Source organism: Pseudorca crassidens, chromosome 4 (assembly GCF_039906515.1).
Source record: "Pseudorca crassidens isolate mPseCra1 chromosome 4, mPseCra1.hap1, whole genome shotgun sequence".
NCBI classification, from domain to species: Eukaryota; Metazoa; Chordata; class Mammalia; order Artiodactyla; family Delphinidae; genus Pseudorca; species Pseudorca crassidens.
The window spans coordinates 62,417,410-62,430,116 of record NC_090299.1 but is presented as its reverse complement, the minus strand read 5'-3'; positions in this window follow the sequence as shown (position 1 = coordinate 62,430,116).

Below are 12,707 nucleotides of genomic sequence, written 5' to 3'. Positions count from 1 at the left end.
GCGACTCGCGTTTCCTCCTCCGCGGCAGGGCGAGCGCAGGGAAGGCGAGGGGAGGGCAGAACCCGGGAATCGCCCAACTCGGTCCCCAGGGGCCTGAGAGGGCGAAGCGATGCTTCCTCCCTCTCCACTGCGCTGTTTGACTTGAGAGCGGCATGGCCGGGACGGGCAAGTCACACACGGACAACAGCTGCTGCAGTGGGGGTCCGTTGCGGCCTCCCTCCCTTCGCTATCTCTCCCCTCCCCAGCTGTCCATCCTCAACCCGCCCCCTCGGCCTCCAGCCGCGGCCCGGGAGAGGGTGTGCCGGGCGCCGCCCCCACCCAGCCCCAGAGCAGGGTCTTGGCCGCCGAACGCCTAGGGCTCCGGGGACGCGGAGCCCCGCGCGTGATTAAGGCCCTCGAGGAGGGATGTACGGTTGCACACCCTGTCTTCGGCGGCCTATTAATAGCAGGTGGCACTGCCCGCCGCGCTCTCTGCCTGCGAGGCTCTCAGCAGGTGGCACTGCCAGCCCGCTCTTCGCTCCCCTGCAGTAGCCTGGCCTCATCTGCACTCTCGCCTTCTCTCTCAGCAATGGACCGGGTGAAAACTGCACAGAACACAGCAAGGCGATCAAGCCACCTGACTCTCCGCCGCATCACCCCTTCTTCCCGTCCTAGGCAGGGAGTGAATTCGGCACTGGCATCCTATGCGGCGCTTGCAGGCAAGGGTCGAAAATCGGGGACTCAGGGAATAGCCGGAGGCTGAAGTGCCCTCCCCTATTAAACACCAGGAAACCCATTTCCGAACTGCGGAGTGACGCAGAGGCTACACTGGGCGCTTTTCCCCTTCCTCCTGGTCTAGCGCACGCACGTTTCTCTCTCTCTCTCTCTCTCTCCTCTCTCTCTCTCTCTCTCTCTCTCTCTCTCTCTCTCTCTCACACACACACACACACACACACACACACACACACACACACACACACACCGGTGTTCCCAACCCTCGAGTCAGGCTTGGAGAAATTCCCAGCGGCCTAGGAGAGACACCAGGGAGATGTAAGACGTCTGAGAAAGCGGGCTCCTAGGATTAGATGGCAGTGTGCAGGAAACAGGCAAACCTCCCAAATCCCTGTCCCACCAGGTAAAAGGGGGCAGTTTCACTCCGGGGAGTAGGTAGAGGGATCTGAGGAAAGTGGGGGACTTAGCAGAGAGGGGAAAGCAGGAAGAAGGGGGAGCTGGACGTGGGGTAGGTGGGGAGGGGGCTAGGCAGCGGCAGAAGGGGACGGCATCTCTCAGGATTTTTTGCTTAGTGTTAGCTGCAGGCTAACTTTAGGGAAGTAGCTGAATTTGAGCTGCAGGGTTGGACGAGAACCCAAGTCCCAACTCTATCACTGGGTGGGCTTAGACAAGTTCCTGGACCTCTGGTCTCCATTCTTTTACCTGTAAAATGGGACCAATACACACTTTATGAGACCATTGTGAGGATACAATGGCAAAGTGTACATAAAGTGCTTAGTACAGTGGCACATATATGGATCTCAGCTAACGGCAGCAGCTATTGTTACCGTGGCTCAGGATGCAAATACAGGTCCAAGGTTCTCCCATCCCTCCTTCCTCCCTTCTCCCTCCAGGAACAGTGAGTTGCTAGAAGCTGAGGAGGCTCTTGGAGGCTTTTCTTTTTTAAGAATTTTTTTTTTTTTATGCGGGCCAATCTCAAAGTCTCTATTGAATTTGTTACAATATTGTTTCTTGGCCAGGAGGCATGTGGGATCCCAGCTCCCTGACCAGGGATTGAACCCACACGCCTGGCAGGGGAAGTCTCAACCACTGGACCAGCAGGAAGTCCCAGGCAATTGGAGCCTTTTTGATTAGGACTACCTTATGGTCCCTGATCCCATTTCCCTGGATGCTCACATCCCAGGGAGTTATATTTAAGTGGGATACAAAAGTTTTACCTACAGCTTTATTTAAAACTTATAATACTGGTAGCTATTAGTCGTTGAGGGGCTAGTCTATTTGGGGCATTGTGGAAGCCACTTTATATATATTGTCTCTAATCCTCGCAAAAATTCTTTAGGGCAGAGATGGTTAAATCCACTTGACTAATGAGGAAACTAAGAGGTTAATGCCTCTTTGGACCACAGAACTAGTAGGTTCTGGGATCTAGATCCAAAGACTGTTATAACACACTTCCTCTCTGGTCACTGTGTAGCTCTCTTGTAGCACTCAATTCATTCTTTGTTATAGCACAGTTATTTGTGTACTTAGCCTCAAATCTTTTTAAAAAAAGAGGTAAGAGGGCTTCCCTGGTGGCACATTGGTTAAGAATCTGCCTGCTAATGCAGGGGACATAGGTTCGAACCCTGGTCCAGGAAGATCCCACATGCCGCGGAGCAACTAAGCCCGTGCGCCACAACTACTGAAGCCCGTGTGTCACAATTAGTGAAGCCCACGTGCCTAGAGCCCGTGCTCTGCAACAAGAGAAGCCACTGCAATGAAAAGCCTGCACACTGCAATGAAGAGCAGCCCCCGCTCGCCACAATGAAGAGTAGCCCCTGCTTGCCAAAACTAGAGAAAGCCTACGTGCAGCAACAAAGACCCAACACAGCCAAAAATAAATAAATAAACATAAATAAATAAAATAAAACTAAGCATGTAATTTGGTTAATCACTTATTGTGAATAAAACCTCATTTTAAAAAAAGGAGGTAAGGAATATATGCAGACATAAATAATGATTAGAATGTTTACTGGGTTATGGAAATTGTTCTTCATTAGGTTATAAGACCAGGTAAACCAGTTAAACGGTATTGTTACCTCTTGGATCACACCATAATCGTTTCCCATTTTTGTCTCCAACTCACTCGTACAGTTCTCATCCCCTCTCTGCAGCAGCCTGCTGAGCACACTTACCTCCAGAGTGCTAGATGTCAAGACAGGCACACTCATCCATTTCGCTGACATCCCCAAACTGCCTTTCATACACGACCGGCCAGATGATAGTTGAAACTATTACCTAACAACACTGGTCAGGTCAAGGCTGGACGCTGCACACATCCTGGCCAGAACTCCCTTCCATCCTGCCTTTTACTCCCTTTGCGTTTCCTCATTAATCCCCTTCACACCCACTCCATCCACACCCCCAGTCCCAGAGTGCAGGAAAGCTTAGGTAGAGGTAGGCAGCCAGATGGTGTGCTAATCAGGTCACAAAGGTAGGAAGTGGAAGCGGTGGGGTACAGAGGCAGACCCGGGCCCCGTGTCTCTCGTAATATTCCCTCCCTCCACTCCACTGCTGTAATCTAGCAAGTTGTGGCTCAGAGGTTTACAACTTAGTGGCAAATGACCATTTCCCTGACCCTGTAACCCGAGTTAGGGAAGCGTCACGACCTTGTGAGAAGCAATGATTTCTGCATCACTTTTCCAGTTCCCAGGGTCAGTTAGTGCCCTAGGGATAATAACAAGGGATTTTATAATACTTTTAGCTTCCTGGAAACAGAACTCCCTTTATAATATGTGATAAACATTTTCAAACTTTTTTGCTGCAAAGCATTGTCTCAGAGAGTAGAGGAGAGCCTGCCATCAACCTCATTGGCACTCATTTCTAGCAGCTCTGGAAGAAACAACAAAGGGGACTTTGGGACTAATGGTGTTCCTGGGATGGCAGGATAAAGACTGTTGAACAGGAAGGGGACATCCATGTGCAGAGCAGAAAGGTAAGAGTGACAACCCAGCTCTTAACCTGCAAGCGCCATTGCTCTAGGAGGGAAGTGGCTCCTTTCCCTTGTCACACAAATGTGTGACTCCCAGCAGGGCTGGGACACTGCCAAGGCAGAGGCTGGGGCAGCAGGGCCTTGGTGATGGCAACAGAGAGCTCTCTGGGGCCCGAGATGGGAGTTCTTTGTCACCATTAACAAAACCAGGTAGGGAACGGGGCCAGACACTGCTGTGACTCTGCTTCCAGCCCCTGATTCTCCAGAAATCCTGCCATGGATCATTCTGGGGGGGCTTCCCCTATAGACTCTCTTAATTTAGCTATTTTCTCCGTAATTAGTTGTTCATTCCCAAAACCCAGGAGCACTGATATCAGCTTTAAGATGGTCGTGGAGCTCTAAAAAATTGTGAACCACTGGCACCATTAAATCAAGTTGGGAGGCCCAGAGGCTGAAAGAAAACAGAGGCTACTTTACTTTTAAAAAGATAAGGGAACCATAGGTAAATCTAGAATGAAAAGTCTAATGGTTAATGTAGAAAAGAGACCTTTAATAAAATGACTCATCATTACTACATCTATCAGTTACTTATCTAAATGTTCATATTAGTTGGAAATCCAAACTCTGATTATTGCTATGATATGTTTTCACCTAACTTCCAAATATACAAAATAAGGTAAGAGTTTTAAACAAGTGGGTCTATTTCCAAAATTGGCATAGAGGCAAGAAATTAAGATTGTATTGGATAGAACCCTAGGAGAGTAAGGTGGTTCACTGGTTGTTTGGTGGTGGCTTCCTGGAGCCCTCGGTGGAGAAGGTTTCTAAGGCAACTCTGAGCTCAGTGGGAAAAGCTGCGAGATGGAGAAGCAGCATGCCTGCCTGGGGCTAGGAAGAGGCAGCATCGCAGCACCAATGCTGGGTAACTTGCCAATCTTGCCAACCCAAGGCATGACTATTAGCATCTAAAGAGTACACAAATCATGCCCAAGTATCTTTATGAGTCGTAAGAAACATTCTTCACAACAAGACAATGAAGTCAAGCTCAAAGAGTACATTACATCGACTTGCCTACAATACAAGGGGCCTTGAAATTGCTTTCCGAAAAGCTTGAGAATGATAAAATATACTGGAGTAAATAAAACAAGTAGATAACCGATGTAGATTTTGAAATTTCACCTATTAAAATAAAGAGAAATGTTACTGCCCGGGAGAACTTGCACTTGTGCTTGCAATGGATGAGACTGCATAAATGCATGCGGTGTGAGAACGAGTGAGCTACGTCCTCAAGCCCCAGCGTGGCTGCTGTGAGAGCCTCCTCTCCTTTTATAGACAAAGCAGATAGAACTCTGGGCACTGGTTCCACTTCCCTTTTCAGCTCCCTCTCCTCCTTGTTAAATCATTGCTCGTCACAAGCAGCCGTCCCACACAGCTCTCTGACAGTATCCAGCCTTTCCATGGGCTGCCCCCTTCCCACCTGAGCTGGTTTGGTGGGCTGGAGCATCAAGCACAAAGCCGGGCAATTGTTGGATAGCACGCCACCTCTTGTTATACCTACATTTGTCTAAACTCTCTGAGGATCTCTTTGTAAATTGTCAGAGTTACAGATCTCAGGGATTTTACCCAGACTGGTAAGATGACTAAACTTCCAACACTGCAAGACCCCCACTTTATTTGATCCCAAATGCCATTATGACCTTGCTGGTACTTAATGTGTAATCTCATTTAGAAAATGCAGTAGGCGGCTAACTGGTCTCCCTGCTGCTGCCCTTGCCACCCTACAGTCTATTCTCAATACAGCAGCCAAGTGAATCTGTGAAAATATTAGTTGGGCCATGTCACTGCTCTCCTTAGAATCCTCCCATGGCTTCCCAGATTTCCCAGAGTAAAAACCAAAGCCCTTATGATGGTTTATGGAGTTTATGGGACCTTCGCCTTTCCCCATCCCCACACCACTTCCTCTGACTTTATGGTCTGCTACCAGTCTTGGCTCACTCTGCTCTAGCCATATTGGCTTTGCTGCTGCTACTCAGACCTGTCAGGGACACTCCTGCCACAGGGCCTTTGCACTCACTATTCCCTCTGCTGGTCATGCTCTTCCCTTAGATATTCACATTGCCCCCCCCCACCCCTACTTACTGCACCTTCTTTAGTCTTTGTTTAAATACTTCCTTCTCTCTGAGGCCTTCTCTGACCAACCTTTTGAAAATGGAAACACACACACACACACAAACACACACACACACTTAGACTTCTCATCCCCCTTTCCAGTTTTATATTGCTCCAGAGCATTTATCACCCTCTAAGATACTGTATTAGTCACTTGCATTTCTTATTTGTCATCTGTTTCCACCCTGCTCCCCCTCTATGAGGGCAGAAGATTTTTCCTGTTTTATTCACAGCTGTATCTCCAGTGCATAGAGGCCAGCATGTAGTGGGCATTGAATGAATATGTGCAGAACGAATGAAAATAACTTGTGACACATGACATTTGTGAATTCACTGAATGTCTATGTAATACTTCCCCTAGGTTAGAAACATTTTAGGTTTCCCTCTGTTTACCCCTTGCACCCTCATCAAGTTTCTCAACTGTCCTAGGAGATATGTCAGTCCTTCCCCCAAAGTGAGCTATTGTTAAAGCATGTGACTCCTTGTTTATCCATCAACAGAGGGTCAGATTTTCCAATATACTGTACAAGGATTGCAAAATCTTGGAACCACTGAGAACTCATCCACGCTCAATGTTTGTCAAAAATTTCCTTAAGGAGAAGATCATTTTGGAAAACTTCCTGAAAGCTATACAGTCCAACTGGCCCTCTAGCATCTGTATCCTCTAAAATCAGTTCCTGTATCAGATCAACCCCAAGTGAAGAGCAGTTTGCCTAGACTGTATCCAGAAAAATTTCTTTTATCGAATTGTACTTTGACGTGATCCCATTTGCCAATATTGGGGGGATACATTTTATAAAAAGGCTCTTTTCAGTCTGAGATATTGTTTAATACCTTACACAATGTCCTTTCAAGGAGAATCCAGGAAGTAGTTTCTCACGGTGCTCCACCAGGAATAACTGTTCTTGCCTTGAGCAACTAGTTGTATTTCCATCCCTGGACTGACTAACGGGCTCAAGGGGTTCATTGCTTGGCAAGTATCCAGGTCATTTCTGTATAAAGTCACAAGTACTCGTTCTAAGCCCTTGCCAGCTTGTGCCAATTTTCATCCATCCAAGACAAAATATGAATAACAATGTATAATTTCATAAGACTAAACTGGGCTATCCTGTATTCTTTTTTTTTTTTTAACATCTTTATTGGGGTATAATTGCTTTACAATGGTGTGTTAGTTTCTGCTTTATAACAAAGTGAATCAGTTATACATATACATATATTCCCATATCTCTTCCCTCTTGCGTCTCCCTCTCTCCCACCCTCCCTATCCCACCCCTCCAGGCTGTCACAAAGCACCGAGCCAATATCCCTGTGCCATGCGGCTGCTTCCCACTAGCTATCTACCTTACTACGTTTGTTAGTGTGTATATGTCCATGACTCTCTCTCGCCCTGTCACAGTATCCTGTATTCTGAGATCACGTTCTTCCTGCTTTGTAGCTATTAACAAAAGAAAGTCTTTCTTTCATGAAATGATGGTGAGTGTCAACGTGTAGAAGCTTCTGTTCGCTTGTTTTAGTTTTGTTTTCTAGTGTCTTTACCTGGCAAAAGAACATGATAGCACGTTTTGTCGGTTCCCAGTTTGGGGGGAAATTTTACTGGCTTGTAAAATCCGAAGTCTTGGGAGCACTGGTTTTCTACCTTACTCCTAGCTTCATTCAACTTCACCTACATTCTCTTCCTTTAGTCCTATTTTCTTATTTATTTATTGTTAAACTTTTTGTTGCCTTGCACGCATTTAAGCCCCCTTCAATCATTTCTGGGATCTAGCAGACATGAATGAATGTATGAGTGAACGAATGAACGAAAGGCCAGGCAAAGGACATATCAACTTGCTTGGTACAGCCTCCAGCTCCACGCTGTACCAGATGCTCTCATTCAACATCCCCTGCCATGGCATCTGCAAGTGTGCAGTGTGTAGTGCTATGTAATTGACATCTCACATTACTGAACCTTCTTGGAGGCCCTCAAAGGTAAGTGTTATTTTCCCCCTTTCCCTCATTACATACATGAAGAGATTTAGGCTTAGAGCATTTGAATTCTCCTAAGGCAGAAAACTTGTGGGGGAGAAATTGGAATTTTAACCTAGATATGCTGCCTCCAAGCCTAATTCTTTTCCTCTGTAACATATTCCTGGCTTTTAAAAGAACCGTTTTTCAGGGTGGTAGTGTACAGAGTTGTTGTTGTTTTAAGAAGACATAAAGAGAATCTGGTTATTTCCCTGGCTTGCAGAATAACCTTCCTGTTGCAAGGTGTTCTATGGGAGCTTCTGCTGGGCTCCTCTGACCTCCCCCGCTTTAGCCTGGGGGAGTGTCCAGTGAACTGAATCCAGGTTCCCCTTATCAGTGCACACTGAAGAAATGCGCTGCAGGGCAGTCTCCTTTTGGTCACTCTTTCTATTGCCTAGTGCTTCTTATTGTGCAACAACGTTATAGCGGGAGTTTGCTTCACTACTTTAGTCATTTCCTTCAATAGTAAAGCCGAGCTAGAGACATTCGGCCCTCTTCTCATTTTCCTGTTGCTAAATATAAAATGTAAGATGAAGTTCTCCTATTATTCAAAGGAAAGGAAATTGAGTCCTTAAATTTGAAGCTTAGAGAAAAAATTAAGATGGAGTTAGAATTTACCAAGATTCCCAGATTAGCAGGTATGTACCACAGAAGGCTTGGAAGAGTCAACCAGCAGAGAGATTTGTTGATTAGTGATTCTTTGTATGGACCTGGACGAGACACGGAAGCGATGTAAAGAAATGTGAGACATCGTCCCTGTCTTCAGGACTTTAAGCTTTTCTAACTCAGGGTCAACACACTTTTCTTAAAGGCCTATTTAGTAAGGCTTTTAGCCTTTGCAGGCCATTCCGTCTCTGTTCCAACTTTCAGCTTTGCCATTATAGTGCAAAAGTAGCCATAACAAGTAAGCAAATGAATATTGTTGTGTCCTAGTGAATATGGACACTACCATCGAAATTTCATGAATTTTTGCATATCAGGAACTATTAGTCTTAAAAAAATGTTTTTCAATCATTTAAAAATGTAAGAATTACTACATCAAACTAAACATTTCCTGCACAACAAAGGAAACCATCAACAAATCGAAAAGGCAACCTATGGAATGGGGAAAACATTTGCAAACCACGTATCAGATAAGGGGTCAATATGTGCTTCATTATCAACATATTAAATAACAAAATCTGGCCACGGGTCTAATAACTACCATGATTTTGTGGTGATGAGGATATATGGTAGTCTGAGATACCTGTGGCAGCTGAAATGTGACATGAACATAGGTGATTTCTATTGATGACAAAGTTGCAGGGCCTGATGATACTTCTGTGGTTTGTTGCCTGTATTCATAACTGAAGGAATTTCTAAATGTTGGTTAGAACTGCTAGAAGTAACTTAAAAAGTGTTTTTATTTTCCATCCAAGTTCACTGACTCTTTGCATTCTATGCACAGAATCGTTGGAGAAACTTTGATCTCAGGTTAGGAGCTCCCAGGAAGTCAAGGAGAATGTGGGGAAACTGGGCAGTTAGAAGGTCCTTGTCTTTGAGAGCAACAATTTTAATAGAGCTGAGAAGACAGCGGAACTGAAGGGCATTGATTCGGCATGTTGGTTTGCAAAATGGCTCCCAAACGCAAGGGCAAAAAGAGACTGAAGAAAGAGGCAAGATGGGCTAGTTAAATGGCTGTTGCCTTAAGTCACTCATTTTTGGGGTGTTTTCTTATGCAGCAAAAGCTAACTAATACAGGTGGGTAATGTATTTTCCAATTCTATGTTTCCTGGCAATTTTCCCGTATTCCATGAGTTCTCCAAGATTAACACACTGTGTGTCAGGATAACATCTACAACTATTCTTAGTACCCAGAGAGATTCTTTCGAGTTGTATTTTCTAAGTGTCAGGTTACCCATCCTGGGCTTCAAAAATCCAGTTACATGTGGCATGCTACAAGATCACACTTGGATATCAACGTCACCTACCAATTATCACAAGTCATTTCTTCCTATAACCAGTGACAAGACTCCACAAATCTGTGTTAAAAATTTCCCTTTGACGTTCCATAACCACAGAAGCTCCTTAGGTTTGAATGCTCTTTTGAAGAAAGACCCCATTCCTGTCACACTGACCAGCCTCAGGTGGCCATGGATCACTGCCTAGGCTTTGTAAACTTAGGCAAATTACTTACCTGACTTCTGTTGGTTCTCAGTGTCTCCAACCATGAGATGGGTATAAAAGTAACCATAATTACCTTACAGTGTTGTCAATAGAATTAATGAGTTAGTAAAGGTAAAATACTTAAAATGTGGCATGTAGTAGAGATGCCGTTATTGCTATATTTCAGTGTTGCAATTTGTCTCCTTTTCCTTCTTCTCTGGATCTTAACAGCTTTCTCCCCTATTCCATCTCTTGGCAGGGAGAACAGGAAACTAACCTAATAGGTTATTTCAAATAACTCCCATCTTTTTGGAAACTAAGACTCCAGGAATTCAGCACTTATGCTTCTTCAGAAGCAGTGTAATGATTGCTGTAAAGAAAAAGTCTGAGACATTTTTCTCTTTTAAATGGTCAAGGCTTTACCAGCAAGGACAGGAAAGCTTCTTCAAAGCCAGTAACATTTTTCAAGTTAAAATTTAACACCTTGGAAGTCTTTCAAAATTCCTTCAAGCCCTGTTCTTCCAAAATGAGATTTTTCTGGGAACTAGTGGGGCGTGCAGGAAAGCAGTCAGCGCTGGGCCAGTTCTGGAAGCATGTAGACTGTGCAGGTGTGGAGGAGGCTTACAGTTCCCGTGGACATTAGTGCTAGGTAAAACAGAACAAAATGTTTTAAAATGGACAGTTGAACTCCAAAGAAAAGAAAATTTCCTAAGTGTTAAAAAAAAGTTTTCCTCGGTAAATTGAGAAGAGCAGAAAGTAGCTGCTGGAACCCCCATGGCCTCAGGAAGGTATGAGACCAAGTGTGGGTCTCAAGGACTGGGGTTTAACATCTCTCTCTCTCTGTCTCTCTCTGTCTCTCTCTCACACACACACACACCATGCATGGGCACCTGGAAATATGGCCCCAGGCTGACAGGAGGCAGGGAGTTGGAACTGACTCACTTGTCTTTGTTTTTTTATTTTTTCTCCCCTACAGTTTCTATTGGATTCTTTTTTCAAGTCTCTTGTTCTTATTTATGGTGTCCTATCTTAATTCCTTAGTGTCCAAGACACCTGAAAAGGACTGTGCCTCTGTGAGAAGGGAACTAGAAAAAAATGTACTTGCTGGTCCAGGATCTGGGAAGCTTGTAGTTTGTTTGAGACACTGGATGGGGATAGGGGGTGGGCTGGGGGTCAGAGGTGGGGAGAGTGAGTTCGTGATCAGAAATCAGAACTCCAAACCTGTGTCACATGAGTGTATGAAGTGTGGATTTATGCTTACAAGTTGGTGTAGGATTCAAAGCTAATAAAAGTAACATAAAAATTCATCACCAGAACTTCCCTAGTGGTCCAGTGGCTAAGACTCCACACTGCCAATGCAGGAGACCCAGGTTAGATTCCTGGTCAGGGAGCTAGATCCCACATGCTGCAACTAAGAGTTCACATGCAGCAGCTAAGAATTTGTATGCTGCAACTAAAGATCCCACATGCTGCAGTGAAGATTGAAGATCCTGCCTGCATGCTACAACTAAGACCCGACACAGGCAAAACAAAAAACAAAACAAAAAAACTCATTACCAACTTTGTTAGAAGAGTTACAAATATCTTCTCCCAGATTGTGGATTGTCTTTTAATTCTATTTATAATGGCTTTTATTATACAAACGTGGTCAACTCTTTTGCTTTATGGTTTGGGCTTTTGGTGTCTCTTTTAAGAAATCCTTCTCTACCATGATATCATAGAGAAAACCTCCTACAGTTAATTTCTTCTAAAATTCTTTTTTAAGTCTGCAACAGAAAGTTTTTAAAAGTTGTTTTTTTGTGTGTGGTATGCGGGCCTCTCACCGTTGTGGCCTCTCCCGTTGCGGAGCACAGGCTCCGGAAATGCAGGCTCAGCGGCCATGGCTCACGGGCCCAGCGCTCTGTGGCATGCGGGATCTGCCCGGACCGGGGCACAAACCCGTGTCCCCTGCATCGGCAGGTGGACTCTCAACCACTTGCGCCACCAGGGAAGCCCAGTATTTTTTAAATTGAAGTATAGTTGATTACAATGTTGTGAATTTCTTCTAAAAATTCCAAAGTGCTGTTCACATTTAGATCTTGAATCCAACTGCAGTTTACTTTTCCATATGGTTTTGGATATGGCTTGAGGTAGGGATCTAATTTTAGTTTTTCCATCTAGACAGCTAATTGTTCCAGAAGTTTTTACTCAGTAGTTCTTTCCTTACAGACGTATGATGCCATGTTGGCCATATACCAATTTCTTCTATATACATTTGCTTATTTGTTATTTCCTTCCACTGGTTTATTTGTTCATCTCTCTGCCAAATTTATTTACAGTATCTTTATAATGAATCCTAATAAATCCTAATAAGAGCATAATTTCCCTCTTCTTATTGTTATAAACTGTGAAGAGTCTGAGAATGTATCTATTTGCAAGCTAGAAGTTAGCCTGTCACTGATTCATGGATACAAGTAGAAGACATGAGAGGCTGGTGAGTCAGAGGCAAAGGACTTCATTGCTCACAGCACAGCTGGCAGCATAAGCTTTACGTTCACCTCAGTTGCCCTTGTCGCCAAGTTCCACGTGTGACATGGAAGAGCTGAGATGAAGGCTGCACATGTCACCATGAGGAACCTGAGCTTAGGAAATCCCAAACTTTAAAGACAGATGCTAGCAAACCTGCCTGTCCTTTTCCCCAGAGGGAGACACTTCTTAAATATCCTGGACA